Genomic DNA, 15,608 nt, shown 5'->3' on the forward strand with positions numbered 1-15,608 from the left:
TCGGACGGGTTGCACCTGAACCAGAGCGGGACAAATATCCTTGCGGGGAGGTTTGCTAGCACTGTTGGGGGTGGTTTAAACTAACTTGGCAGGGGGATGGGATACAGAGGGGAGCTGAAAGAGGGGGTGATGTGCTGCCAATTATAGAGAAAAAAACAAGTCAGCTTGGTAGACAGGGCAAACATACAAGGGCAAGGCTGGATGGCATCTATTTTAATGCAAGGAGTCTTGCAAATAAGGTGGATGAACTGAAGGTGTTGATAAACACATGGGAGTATGATATTGTTGCTATCACGGAGACATGGTTGAGGGAGGGGCAAGACTGGCAGCTCAATATTCCGGGGTACAGAATCTTCAGGCGAGACAGAAGGGGGGTATAAGAGGAGGGGGTGTAGCAATATTAATTAAGGAGTCAATTACTGCAGTAAGGAGGGATGACATATTAGCAGGTTCCTCTAATGAGGCCATATGGGTGGAGCTTAAAAACAAGAAGGGGGCAAGCACTTTGCTGGGAGTGTACTATAGGCCTCCAAACAGTCAGGGGGAGATAGAGGAACAGATATGTAGGCAAATCTCAGAGAAATGTGCAAATAATAGGGTAATAATAATGGGGGATTTCAACTTCCCCAATATTAACTGGGATAGTCAGAGTGTGAAAGGCACAGAGGGTGTAGAATTCTTAAAGTGCATCCAGGAGAGCTTTTTGAGCCAGCATGTAGAAGGTCCTACAAGAGAGGGGGCGGTACTGGACCTAATTCTAGGGAATGTGGCCGGCCAAGTGGAAGAAGTGCTAGTAGGTGAGCACTTTGGTGGCAGTGACCATAATATGGTGAGATTTAAGGTGGTCATGGAAAAGGACAGGGATGGGCCGGAAATAAAGGTTCTAAATTGGGGGAAGGCCGATTTTAATAGGATAAGGCAGGATCTGGCCAAAATGGACTGGGATCAGCTACTTGTAGGAAAATCCGCATCGAAGCAATGGGAGGCTTTCAGAAGGGAGATTGAGATCATACAATGGCAACATGTTCCCGTAAAGGTCAAGGGTGGTTCCAAAAACCACAGGGAACCGTGGATGTCAGGGGATATACAAGAATGGATTAGAAAAAAAAGGAGGGCTTTTGGCAGATACAAAAGGCTAAAGACGGAGGAAGCCCTAGAGGAGTACAAAAAGTGCAGGGGGATACTTAAAAAAGAAATTAGGAGATCAAGGAGGGGCCATGAAATAACACTGGCGAGCAAAATAAAGGAAAATCCTAAGATGTTTTATAAGTATATTAAGGGTAAGAGGATAACTAGGGAAAAAATAGGGCCCATTAGGGACAAAAGTGGCAATCTGTGTGTGCAGCCGGAAGATGTAGGAGGGGTTCTAAATGAATTTTTTGCATCTGTTTTCACTATGGAGAGGGACGATGTAGACATAGAAATAGGGCGGGGGGACTGTGATATGCTGGAACACATTAACATCGAGAGGGAGGAGGTATTGGCTGTTTTAGCAGGCCTAAAAATGGATAAATCCCCAGGCCCGGACGAAATGTATCCCAGGCTGCTGTGTGAGGCAAAGGAAGAGATTGCGGGGGCTCTAACACACATATTCAGAACCTCTCTGGCCACAGGGGATGTGCCAGAGGACTGGAGAACCGCTAATGTAGTTCCATTATTCAAGAAGGGGAGTAGGGAAAAACCGGGGAACTACAGGCCAGTGAGCCTAACATCAGTGGTGGGAAAATTATTGGAAAAAATTCTGAGGGATAAAATTAGTCTCCACTTGGAGAGGCAAGGATTAATCAGGGATAGTCAACATGGCTTTGTCAAGGGAAGATCATGTCTGACTAATTTGATTGAATTTTTTGAGGGGGTGACTAGGTGTGTGGATGAAGGTAACGCAGTGGATGTGGTATACATGGATTTCAGGAAGGCCTTCGATAAAGTCCCGCACAGGAGACTGGTCAAGAAGGTAAGAGCCCATGGAATCCAGGGTGCCTTGGCACGTTGGATACAAAACTGGCTTAGTGGCAGAAGGCAGAGGGTGATGGTCGAAGGTTGTTTTTGTGACTGGAAGCCTGTGGCCAGTGGGGTGCCACAGGGATCGGTGCTGGGTCCCTTGCTGTTTGTGGTCTATATTAATGACTTGGATATGAATGTAAAAGGTATGATCAGTAAGTTCGCGGATGATACAAAAATTGGTAGGGTGGTAAATAGCGAGGAGGGTAGTCTCAGTCTGCAGGACGATATCGATGGGTTGGTCAGATGGGCGGAACAGTGGCAAATGGAATTTAACCCGGAAAAGTGCGAGGTGATGCACTTTGGGGGGACTAACAAGGCAAGGGAATACACAATGAATGGTAAGACCCTAGGCAAGACGGAGGGTCAGAGGGATCTGGGTGTGCAAGTACACAGATCCCTGAAGGCGGCAGAACAGGTGGATAAGGTGGTAAAAAAGGCATATGGGATACTTGCCTTCATTAGCCGAGGCATAGAATATAAGAGCAAGGAGGTTATGATGGAGCTGTATAAAACACTGGTTAGGCCACAGCTGGAATACTGTGTGCAGTTCTGGTCGCCACACTACAGGAAGGATGTGATAGCTTTGGAGAGGGTGCAGAGGAGATTCACCAGGATGCTACCAGGGCTGGAACGCTTCAGCTATGAAGAGAGACTGGGCAGATTGGGTTTGTTTTCCTTGGAGCAGAGGAGGCTGAGGGGGGACATGATTGAGGTGTACAAAATTATGAGGGGCATAGATAGGATGGATACTAAGGAGCTTTTTCCCTTAGTAGAAGGGTCAATAACTAGGGGGCATAGATTCAGGTAAAGGGCGGGAGGTTTAGAGGGGATTTGAGAAAGAACTTTTTCACCCAGAGGGTGGTTGGAGTCTGGAACTCACTGCCCGAAAGGGTTGTGGAGGCTGGAACCCTCACAACATTCAAGACGCATTTGGATGAGCACTTGAAATGCCATAGCATACAAGGCTACGGACCAAATGCTGGAATATGGGATTAGATTAGACAGGGCTTGATGGCCGGCGCGGACACGATGGGCCGAAGGGCCTCTATCCGTGCTGTATTACTCTATGACTCTATGAGTTTATGACACCTAGGTCAAAATGGCGTGGAGGCGGGAACCAGGCAGGGAGGGTCGCGACCCCCAGGTTTTGCGGTTTTAACCCCCCGCACGCCTAAAAGCCCGCCTCACGGCCCAATGAAAATCGAGGCCAACGTTTCAGGTCGATGACCTTTCGTCAGAACGGGAAAAAAGCAAGAAATGGAACAGATTTTTAAGCAAGTGTAGGGGCTGGGAAATGGGGGAGGGGATGAAAGAACAAAAGGGAAGGCCTGTGATAGGATAGAAAGCAGGAGAAGTTAAGAGAGATTAAGAGATATTCAAGGCAAAAGGAGATGGTAAGTGTAAAGTCTGTGGGTTGTTTAGTTAATTAATACACAGACTACCAGAGTAACTTAAAACAGGACTTTACTATTCGAAGGTCAGGGCGAATCTGCCAAATAAATCCTGACACAGCACTTATATACCGGTGTGGTCACTGTCGGTATTACAGTATACAGAAGCCAACAAAGTAGTGCCACACCTAAAATAGTTCTCTTAAATACAATGGTTTTCTTAAAGGTAGACGGATACATACACTACAGTAAGATGGGAGACCAGGTCAGACAATGCAATACATAAAGAATTAGAGCAGGAAGGAAGCAGAGATACTGCTGTTGGGAGAGATATGTATCTTTCTTTTCATTTTTGGAGTAATACTACAGGACATCAACTGCAGTAGAATACATTAGGGGTGATTCTGCAACCCTGGGAACCCAGCAGGGAAGCCAGCCATGCATGTCTGTTGGTCAGAGGTAGGGACACAAACCTGTAGCCCCGATTCTCTAACCCATGCTCCCTGTGAGTAAGGCTCCTCACTTGGAGGGCAAGATCACAGAATCATCCCTATTACATGTTACATGTTATAGTAACAGCCCTGTCGTTGTAAAATAATGTATCCTCTGACTCACTGTGAGCAATGCCAAAAGAAATCTGCTGGTGTGGCAGAACCACTGAATGACTCTGGCTAACTGTATATAATTCTCTTTAACGATGTTCTAACACCAGCCTAAGCCTGTACCATTGTGTTAGGCATTACTGTGTTTTGTATATAGAGTTTGCATGTACGGGGCATGGCCCCTTTAAGAGCGCGGGAAAACGCGGGCAAACGCGATGACGTCACGTTGCAAACCACGTGACTGCCCAGTCAGTCCTCGTGGCATCTCCGTTGAGTAAAGACCTGTTTCATTGTTCTCCTGTGTCGATCTCAGTTATTCGTAGGAATTCGTCAATTCCTACACTGGTATTTATCTAAATGAAACCTATTTAAATAAGAACATAAGAAATAGGAGCAGGAGTAGGCCATTTGGCCCTTCAAGCCTGCTCCGCTCATGGCTGACCTTCTACAGGTAGACTATCCTTTATCCGAAAACCTCGGGACCAGCCGAGTTTCGGATAAAGGAGAATTTCGGATTTCGGAAGGTGGGTCGGCGGGGGTCCGCGGGGGGGTCGGCGGGGGTCCGCGGGGGGGTCGGCGGGGGGTCGTGCGCTCGACTTACGCTGACGCTCAGCGTAAGTCAGTCGGGGTCGGCGGGGGTCGGGGCTGGCGGGGTCGGCGGTTGTCGGGGCCGGCGGGGTCCGCGGGGGGGTCGGCGGTTGTCGGGGCTGGCGGGGTCGGCGGTTGTCGGGGCCGGCGGGGTGCGCGAGGGGGTCGGCGGTTGTCGGGGCTGGCGGGGTCGGCGGTTGTCGGGGCCGGCGGGGTGCGCGGGGGGGTCGGCGGTTGTCGGGGCTGGCGTGGTCGGCAGTTGTCGGGGCCGGCGGGGTGCGCGGGGGGTCGGCGGTTGTCGGGGCTGGCTGGGTCGGCGGTTGTCGGGGCCGGCGGGGTGCGCGGGGGGGTCGGCGGTTGTCGGGGCTGGCGAGGTCGGCGGTTGTCGGGGCCGGCGGGGTCCGCGGGGGGGTCGGCGGTTGTCGGGGCTGGCGGGGTCGGCGGTTGTCGGGGCCGGCGGGGTGCGCGGGGGGGTCGGCGGTTGTCGGGGCTGGCGGGGTCGGCGGTTGTCGGGGCCGGCGGGGTGCGCGGGGGGGTCGACGGTTGTCGGGGCTGGCTGGGTCGGCGGTTGTCGGGGCCGGCGGGGTGCGCGGGGGGGTCGGCGGTTGTCGGGGCTGGCGAGGTCGGCGGTTGTCGGGGCCGGCGGGGTCCGCGGGGGGGTCGGCGGGGGGTCGTGCGCACGACTTACCCTTTATCCGAACTTCCGAAACCGGAACCCTCTAAAAACCGAAGGTTTTTTCGTTCGTACGCACGACTTACGCTGAACGAAAAAACCTTCGGTTTTTAGAGGGTTTCGGTTTTCGGAAGTCCGGATAAAGGGTAGTCTACCTGTACCTCATCTCCATTTTCCTGCACTATCCCCATATCTCTTGATTTCCTTAACATTCAAAAATCTATCGATCTCTGTCTTGAATATGCTCAACGACTGAGCCTCCACAGCCCTCTGGGGTAGAGAATTCCAAAGATTCACCACCCTCTGAGTGAAGAAATTTCTCCTCATCTCAGTCCTAAATGGCCAACCCCTTATTCTGAGACTGTGACCCTTGGTTCTAGACTCCCCAGCCAGGGGAAACATCCTCCCTGCATCTACCCTGTCAAGCCCTGTAAGAATTTTGTATGTTTCAATGAGGTCACCTCTCATTCTTCTAAACTCTAAAGAATATAGGCCTAGTCTACTCAATCTCTCCTCTTAGGACAATGCCCCCATCCCAGGAACCAGTCTGGTGAACCTTCGTTGCACTCCCTCTATGGCAAGTATATCCTTCCTTAGGTAAGGAGACCAAAACTGCACACAATACTCCAGGTGTGGTGTTATGAAACAAACTCGCTTGTAGTGGCATCTCCCAATACTTTCCACTCCTAGCTCTATTAACAGAAATACAGCTTCAGTGGGAGTAAATTTCCACAGAGGTTCCCTCGTTCATCTGCCTTCAGCTATGGTGGACAGGGAAGAGAGCCCTATAGAATTCCCCCCAATGTGTGCAAGTACATTGTTGAATGGTTAAATCATCCCTTTATGTACTTAGCAGTCTTGTAAGTAAGGTTTTTGAAACAAGTTGAGCCTGTCGCACAAGCATTCTCTTTCACCAACACCTGGTGGTGCTGAAGCAATATTCGAAACAAGACCAACTTGTGAAACAATGTTAGATTTTGCCGTGGTTCACTTTCTACAAATTGTATTGCTGGAAATTGTCTGTATGAGGGGGCTCTGGAGGCTAAATAAATAAAGTGGCATCATTTATTGTGGAGTAAAAGATAGGCAAGTGTGTAACAGCCCATGACCCATGCCCAGCATCTGTTAAATCGTTTCCTGTTCTTCAGCCTTTGACTTCCATTGACATTGCCTTCTAACTGTTAGGTTTTACTATGCAGTTTAACATCAACTGATAGAAAGAGGGAGATTGAAAAGAAATTAAAGTATGCGACTTTGTCAAGTGACGGGAAGGGATGACTTGCTGAAAAAGTAACACGTTGTATCAGACACGCAAGCAACATGGCATTGGAAGCAGGTCCTTCAAGATTATTGGCTTCACTGAGAAAAGTGCCACATCAGTCCTCGAGGGCTCCATTGGTATATCAGATTATTCAGTATCATTGGCAGTGGTTTGACAAGCTAAGTGTAACAGTGTGTCGAAGTGCATTCCCTTGGATTAATACCTTGGCATAGAATACACCTTAAATGAATTCTTACACAGATTAAAAAGTATACATTGTTTATAGGAGATACTGGATATAAATGAACCTACGGGAATTTAGGAAGGAGTGTTAAAAAAAACAGAATGAAAAGGTGCATGAAACAGCCTCAGCGGACTGAGGTACTTTGGAACTGAATTCAAAGTACGCCATTCAACCTGAAGCATATAACGATTTGGCCGCCGTTAGTGTTGCTGGAAAAAGGTAGGGCAACATTCGAGGCATAAAGTTTTATTGCAAATACCTGTGTGTAGTTTGCAGAACATGGTTATATAAATGGCAGTAAATGTGTGTAATGATATCAGCAAATAGAGATGGTATTTGCCTGTTCGATTATGATGCCTTAATAGCATGTTTGTATGTATTGATTGCTTGTGCCTGACCAGCAGAGGGCATGTGACCGAGAGAAGCAAGGCAGTTAGTTTGAGTTTCGGTTTCGTTCTAGATGCATCACAGCATCGTGTCTCCTGTAAAAGCTGTATAAAAGAGTTGAACAGACTTTAGATTAAAACTCATTCTCTTTCATAAATGTCTCGTCATTGAACCCACAAAGAAATCAATACAATGTGTAGAGAGTTTAATATCAAAAAAGCAGTGCGAGCGCACAAGTGGCTGATGGTGTCATTGCTGGGGCAATGCTTGAAATCACTCACAAAAAAAAACTGACACAGAAAATATTATTTTGATTAGGGTCAAGACCTCAGGAGGAAGCTCTAAGGGTAGTTGGCACTTTCAGAATGGCAGCAATGTCTGCTTCTACAGATGGACTGAAGAGCGCCCTAGCTTCAGGAATTCATTGGGACTATTCAACCTCCATTCATGCAGACCATTAACCCAACCAAGCCCATGGCCAGCACGGGATGCAGGTGTTGCTGCTTCTCATGACAGTGACAAGGCACCTGCATAGAAAGGAGCTTCCAGTCTGGGCCTGGTATGCACTGGACACACAAGCAACGTGGCATTGGAGGCAGGTCCTTCAAAGATATTGGCTTCACTGAGAAGAGTGCCACATCAGTCCTCGAGGGCTCCATTGGTACAGATCCAGCCACAAACCTCACAACCTACAACACTCTGATACTGAGGTAGCACCATGCAGGAGTAAGAGGTTAAGGATCGCGTATGAAAAGAGTTTGAGGCACAAGGGATAGTCGTGATGATGAGATATCAATGGTAATAGGTCACAATGAAAGGACAAGATGGTAATAAACATGTATGTTTCTGCTAATAAAGTGTGTTTGTGCATTTTCTCCAGGGAGGCCTCCTGTTATCCCTCTTGTAAGCTGTGTGATGTTTATAACTGCCCACTCCCACAGAGGATATTAGTAGTATTACAGATTAGCTGAAAGGTTGTGTGAAAGCAAGGCAAGGGATCATGAAGGGTTTTATTGTATCACACAGATGGAGGGTACTCTATTTATTGGTTTGTGATGATCTCCTGTCTGATGGCATGTGCTGCTGGAAGCAGGGTGTCTGGGTTGAACTCCCCCCTCTCCTGGGCTTCTTCATCATGAGCAGGGGATTCGTCTCCAGCACTTTCTTCCTCCTCACCACCTGTGTTTGGAGACCCAAATCCCTTTGTAATGTCCCTATCATGGAAGGTGCAATGAACATCCACAATTCTGTAAACCCTGCTGAACTACACTGCAGGGCTCCTCTTACCTGTTCAGGCATCAGAAATGGAACTTGAGAACTCCAAGGGTCCATTCCAAAATGATCCTGGCAAAGCCCAAAGCCTCATTTAACTGGTTTTCAGCCTCTATCCTTGGAGTCCAAAAAGGTGTCACCAGCCAAGGCTGAAGGGAGTGCCCCAGTGCCCTATCAGCCGCCTGGTCACATAACAGTGGTTGAGCAGTGCAGGAATCCTAGATTACCCAAGAATAACCGAATCATGGCTACTCTCAGGGTAGCATGCCATCAGCTGACCTAAGCTAATGTAGCTCCTGCCATGTTCAGAATGTGTATCAGCGTTCACTGTCAAGGGTCCTATATGAAGAATGGTTATTAGTGTGAGTTACCAAAGGCTGCAGTGACTGTAGAACCTTGCACCAGCGTGAGTCTTCATCAAGCTGGGCTCAGACTATCAAGTCATTCACCTCCATGGACTGATGGACCTTTCTCACTTTGCTGTATCCTGCCTTAATGCATTTTTCTCTCATATTGCTATCGATCATAGAGTCATAGAGTCAAAACGGCACAGAAGGAGGCCATTCGGCCCAACGAGTCTGTGCGCTCTCTGTAGAGCAATCCAGTCAGTCCCATTCCCCCGCTCTATCCCCGTAGCCCTGCAAGTTTATTTCCCTCAAGTGCCTATCCAGGCTCCCCTTGAAAACATTGAGTGTGTCCGCTTCCACCACTTCTGTCAGCAGCGAGTTCCAGGTCCTCACCACTTGCTGCGTAAAAAAGATTTTCCTCACGTCCCCCCTGTATCTCTTGCCCAAAACCTTAAATATGTGTCCCCTAGTCCTTGTACCATCAACTAGTGGGAACAGCCTTTCCCCGTCTAGCCTATCCAAACCCGTCATAATCTTGTACACCTCTATCAAATCAGCCCGCAACCTCCTTTGCTCTAATGAAAACAAATTCAGCTTCTCCAACCTGCCCTTGTAGCTAAGATCCCCCATCCCCGGAACCATTCTGGTAAATCTCCTCTGCACCCTCTCAAGTGCCTTCACATCCTTCCTAAAGTGTGGTGACCAGAACTGGACACAATACTCCAGTTGTGGCCTAACCAGCGCTTTATAAAGGTTCAGCATAACTTCTCTACTTTTGTACTCAATACCTCTATTTATGAAGCCCAAGATCCCATATGCTTTCCTAACCACTCTCTCAATATGCCCTACCACCTTCAGGGACCTATGCACATTAACTCCCAGGTCCCTCTGTCCCTGCACACTCTTTAAAACTGTGGCATTAAGTGTATATTGTCTCTCCCTGTTCCTTCTGCTAAAATGCATCACCTCATGCTTCTCTGTATTAAATTCCATCTGCCACTTATCTGCCCATTCTGCTAGCCTTTCTATGTCCTGTTGCAGTTGATTGGTATCATCATCACTGTTTGCCACACACCCAAGTTTGGTGTCATTGGCAAATGTAGAAATTCTACGCTGTATTCCAATATCCAGATCATTTATATATATCAAAAAAAGCAGTGGCCCCAGCACTGACCCTTGGGGAACACCACTGTCTACCATCCTCCAGTCTGAAAAACAGCCATTTACCACAACTCGCTGTTTTCTGTCCTTAAGCCAATTCCTTATCCAAGCTGCCACTGACCCACCTATTCCATGAGCCTCAATTTTGTTAACCAGCCTTCTATGTGGTACTTTGTCAAACACCTTCCGAAAATCCATGTAGACAACATCCATTGCATTCCCTTCATCAATCCTCTCTGTTACATCATCAAAAAAATCAATTAGATTAGTCAAACACGATCTGCCTTTTACAAATCCATGTTGGCTCTCCTTAATTAGCTTAAATCTCTCCAAGTGCCCGTTAATATTTTCCTTGATTATTGTTTCTAAAACTTTACCCACCACTGATGTTAAACTGACCGGCCTGTAGTTACTGGGATTATCCTTACTCCCTTTCTTGAACAATTGTGTCACATTTGCCACTTTCCAATCCTCAGGTACCTCCCCCACATCTAGGGAAGATTGGAAAATTATGACAAGCGCTTCCACTATCTCCTCCCCCAATTCCCTTAGCAACCTGGGATGCAAGCCATCTGGACCAGGCGACTTATCCACTCTAAGCATACCCAATCTTTCTAATACATCCTGTCTATCAATTTTCACCCCTTTCATTGCTTCTACGTTTTCCACTTCTACTGATATTTTGTCAGCATCCACCTCCTTAGTAAACACCGATACAAAGTATTCATTGAGTATTCTAGCCTTGCCCTATGCCTCTAAGCATATATCACCATCTTTGTCCCTAATAGGCCCCACCCCACCTCTTACAATCCGCTTACTGTTTACATGCCGGTAGAAGAATTTTGGGTTCCCTGTTATGTGAACCGCCATTCTACTCTTATATTCTCTCTTTGCCAATCTTGTTTTCATCTTCACTTCCCCTCTCAACTTATTGTATTTTGTCTGGTTCTCCCTTGAAGAATTCACCTGACATTCATCATACACCCTCTTTTTTTGCTTCATCATCTTCTCTATCTCCCTCGTCATCCAAGGAGCCCTTGCTTTGGTTCCATAGCCCATCCCTCTTGTTGGAATGTACCTAGCCTGTACTTGGAACATCTCCTCCTTAAAGATCTCCAATTGTTCCGTTACAGTTTTTCCTGTCAGCCTTTGGTTCCATTTTACTCTGGCTAGATCCTTTCGCATCCCATTGAAGTTAGCTCTATTCCAGTTGAGAAGTTGCACTTGAGATTATTCCTTGCTCCTCTCCATTGCTAATCTAAATCTTATGACATGATGATCACTCGTACCCAAGTGTTCTCCCACAGACACTTGGTCGACCTGGCCCACCTCATTCCCCAGCACCAGATCCAGCAATGCCTCATTCCTAGTTGGGCCAAGAACATACTGGTCAAGGAAATTCTCCTGAACACATTTCAGAAATTCCTCCCACTCCTTTCCCTTTACCCTAGCATTATCCCAATTGATATTTGGGTAATTAAAGTCCCCCAATATCACCACTCTATAGCTCTTGTATATCTTTGCAATTTCCCTGCAGATTTGCCCCTCTACCTCCCTCCCACTATTTGGAGGCCTGTGGAATACCCCCAATAGTAGGATCATACCCTTTTTGCTTCTCAACTCTAACCAAATGGATTCTGTCTTTGTCCCCTCAAGAACATCCTCCCTTTCCAACATTACAATGTCTTCCTTAATCAGCACTGCCACCCCACCTCCCTTTTTTCCTTCCCTATCTTTTCTGAACACCTTGTACCCTTGAATATTAAGTACCCAGTCCTCACCGTTTTTAAGCCACGTTTCCATTATTGCCACATCATATTGCCACACGGCGAATTGTGCTTGTAGCTTACCAACCTTATTCACCACACCACCATAGAAATAGAGCGGGGGGACTGTGATATGCTCGAACATATTAACATCGAGAGGGAGGAGGTATTGGCGGTTTTAGCAGGCCTAAAAATGGATAAATCCCCAGGCCCGGATGAAATGTATCCCAGGCTGCTGTGTGAGGCAAAGGAAGAGATTGCGGGGGCTCTAACACATATATTCAGGACCTCTCTGGCCACAGGGGATGTGCCAGAGGACTGGAGAACCGCTAATGTAGTACCATTATTCAAGAAGGGAAGTAGGGAAAAACCAGGGAACTACAGGCCAGTGAGCCTAACATCAGTGGTAGGAAAATTATTGGAAAAAATTCTGAGAGACAAAATTAGTCTCCACTTGGAGAGATAAGGATTAATCAGGGATAGTCAGCATGGCTTTGTCAAGGGAAGATCATGTCTGACTAATTTGATTGAATTTTTTGAGGGGGTGACCAGGTGTGTGGATGAGGGTAACGCAGTGGATGTGGTATACATGGATTTCAGTAAGGCCTTCGATAAAGTCCTGCACAGAAGACTGGTCAAGAAGGTAAGAGCCCATGGAATCCAGGGTGCCTTGGCACATTGGATACAAAACTGGCTTAGTGGCAGAAGGCAGAGGGTGATGGTCGAAGGTTGTTTTTGTGACTGGAAGCCTGTGGCCAGTGGGGTGCCACAGGGATCGGTGCTGGGTCCCTTGCTGTTTATGGTCTACATTAATGACTTGGATATGAATGTAAAAGGTATGATCAGTAAGTTCGCGGATGATACAAAAATTGGTAGGGTGGTAAATAGCGAGGAGGGTAGCCTCAGTCTGCAGGACGATATAGATGGGTTGGTCAGATGGGCGGAACAGTGGCAAATGGAATTTAACCTGGAAAAGTGCGAGGTGATGCACTTTGGGGGGACTAACAAGGCAAGGGAATACACAATGAATGGTAAGACCCTAGGCAAGACGGAGGTGCAGAGGGATCTGGGTGTGCAAGTACACAGATCCCTGAAGGCGGCGGAACAGGTGGATAAGGTGGTAAAAAAGGCATATGGGATACTTGCCTTCATTAGCCGAGGCATAGAATATAAGAGCAAGGAGGTTATGATGGAGCTGTATAAAACACTGGTTAGGCCACAGCTGGAATACTGTGTGCAGTTCTGGTCGCCACACTACAGGAAGGATGTGATCACTTTGGAAAGGGTGCAGAGGAGATTCACCAGGATGTTACCAGGGCTGGAGCGCTTCAGCTATGAAGAAAGACTGGGCAGATTGGGTTTGTTTTCCTTGGAGCAGAGGAGGCTGAGGGGGGACATGATTGAGGTGTACAAAATTATGAGGGGCATAGATAGGATGGATACTGAGGAGCTTTTTCCCTTAGTAGAAGGGTCAATAACTAGGGGGCATAGATTCAAGGTAAAGGGCGGGAGGTTTAGAGGGGATTTGAGAAAGAACCTTTTCACCCAGAGGGTGGTTGGAGTCTGGAACTCACTGCCTGAAAGGGTTGTGGAGGCAGGAACCCTCACAACTTTGAAGAAGCATTTGGATGAGCACTTGAAATGCCATAACATACAAGGCTACGGACCAAATGCTGGAATATGGGATTAGATTAGACAGGGCTTGATGGCCGGCACGGACACGATGGGCCGAAGGGCCTCTATCCGTGCTGTATAACTCTATGACTCTATGACTTGGTGCGTTTATGTACATGCATTCTAAACCCATTTTTGAATTTTTCGTAGTCTTTCTTAGTCTGCTCCTATCTAATATGGTACTACACCGCCTCTAGTACTACTTTCTTAACTAGTACTATCCAACACACTCACCCTTTTATGCACCTTATTCCTCTTTTCTACTCCTATATGCTGGTGCCCAACCCCCTGCCAAGCTAGTTTAAACCTTCCCCAACAGCACTAGCAAACCTCCCCGCGAGAATATTGGTCCCGGCTCTGTTGAGGTGTAACCCGCCTAGCTTGTATAGGTCCCACCTTCCCCAGAAATGGCCCCAAAGCCCTCCCACCTACACCATCTCTTTAGCCGTGCATTCATCTGTTCTATCCTCCTATTCATGTACTCCCTAGCACGTGGCACCGGGAGTAATCAGTGCAATATGCTGTTGCTGCTTTTACTGGCATCAAGTTTATGTCCAAGTTTATATTTCAGTTGACATAATAACTGGAGTATGGTAGCATAGTGGTTATGTTACTGGACTAGTAATCCAGAGGCCTGGATTAATGATCTGTAGACATGAGTTCATAGCAGCTGGGAAATTTAAATTCAGTTAATTAAATAAATCTGGAACAAAAATGGGTTTTTACAACAATTCAGTAATGGTGACCATGAAACTATCGGATTGTCGTAAAAACCCAACTGGTTCACTAATGTCCTTCAGGGAAGGAAATCTGCCGTCCTTACCTTATATGTGATTCCAGACCCACAGCAGCAATGTGGTTGACTCTTAACTGCCCTCTGAAATGACCTAGCAAGCCACTCAGTTGTTTCAAGAAGGTTGCTCACCACCACCTTCTCGAGGGCAATTAGGGATGGGCAATAAATGCTGGCATTGCCAGCGACGCCCACATCCTGTGATTGAATAAAAACAAGTCACCTGTCTCTTTCTCTGCAAAGTGCAAGGGTGTTGTTTTACTGGGTGTATCGGTTTGAGATTGGTAGAGCCCAAGCAGCCTCAAACTACACTGCCAGCCCCTGTCTCACATCACTCTCTGGCCAGGGAGAATGGAATTGTACATGTGGGTGCATACACAAACCTGCTCGCACCAAAATCTGCAAACTGGTGCACTTGTAATGCTCACCGCTGTCCCATAGGCTCCACTAATGTTAAAAGGATTTAAAATTTCTTTTTTTTTAAAGCTCTCAGATAGTGATTGGAAACTTTGGAAACTTTGGTTTCAAATGGCCTACATAAATGTTGCAACCATTTAAGCATTATTAGGCTTCTTCCTTGAGGTATGGCTTCATGTCTCTTGCCTAAGTTCCCTTCAGGCGACTCACACCTGAATTGCATTACAGTTTGCATTGAGGCAAAGACAAAACTGCAAAACTGTGCAGTGCCAGTGCCGAGATCACTATTTCCTGTTCTGTCCACAGAAACACAGGAGTCTCTACCTCATCAGATGCCAGCGACCACAGCTGATGCAATGGCTTATCTCAAAATACTTTTTTGATTCTGTTCTGTACTCCAGAATAACTAGTTTCAGCGAGCGTTTCTCTCCATAGCATTGCTCCATTTAAGCAAAAATCAGGACTATTAAACTCACTTTTGTTCATAATTTTGTACATCATTGTGCTTGAAATCAATTCAAAATGAGGAACCATAACTTGTGTGAAAAGAATATGTTGCGATCAGGCTAATTAATTTACCATAACGGTTTGATACACTGTGGAGTACATACCACTATGGATCTTCCTGCTAATGTAACTTGCTCAGAGAATGTATTGTAAACCACATGACGCACTTACATCTCTTGCAGGCACCATGCCAGGAACCAAAAAATCTTTTTATTTCTAGAACACATTTCCGCGTGAGGCTGGACAATAAACCAAATTAAGCCAAAAGAAGACATCTACCGCCCAACTCAAAAACAAAATTCAAAGTAGACAATGGTGGAAATATGCAACAGGCTCAACAGCATCTGAAAGGAGAAAAGTTTAATATTTTGGGTGTAGATCCTTTCTTCTGTTCTGTATTTCGACCATTTTCTGTTTCTAATTCAGAATTCCAACATTGGCTGTTTTTTAAAAATTTGGTCCAAATCAAAGCTTAGCAACTCCACCTGGGGAAGGTGAAGAGTTTGTTTTACAACCTTCCA

Source organism: Somniosus microcephalus, chromosome 17 (genome assembly GCF_052327205.1).
Source record: "Somniosus microcephalus isolate GS21.2 chromosome 17, FLI_Smic_1.0, whole genome shotgun sequence".
NCBI classification, from domain to species: domain Eukaryota; kingdom Metazoa; phylum Chordata; class Chondrichthyes; order Squaliformes; family Somniosidae; genus Somniosus; species Somniosus microcephalus.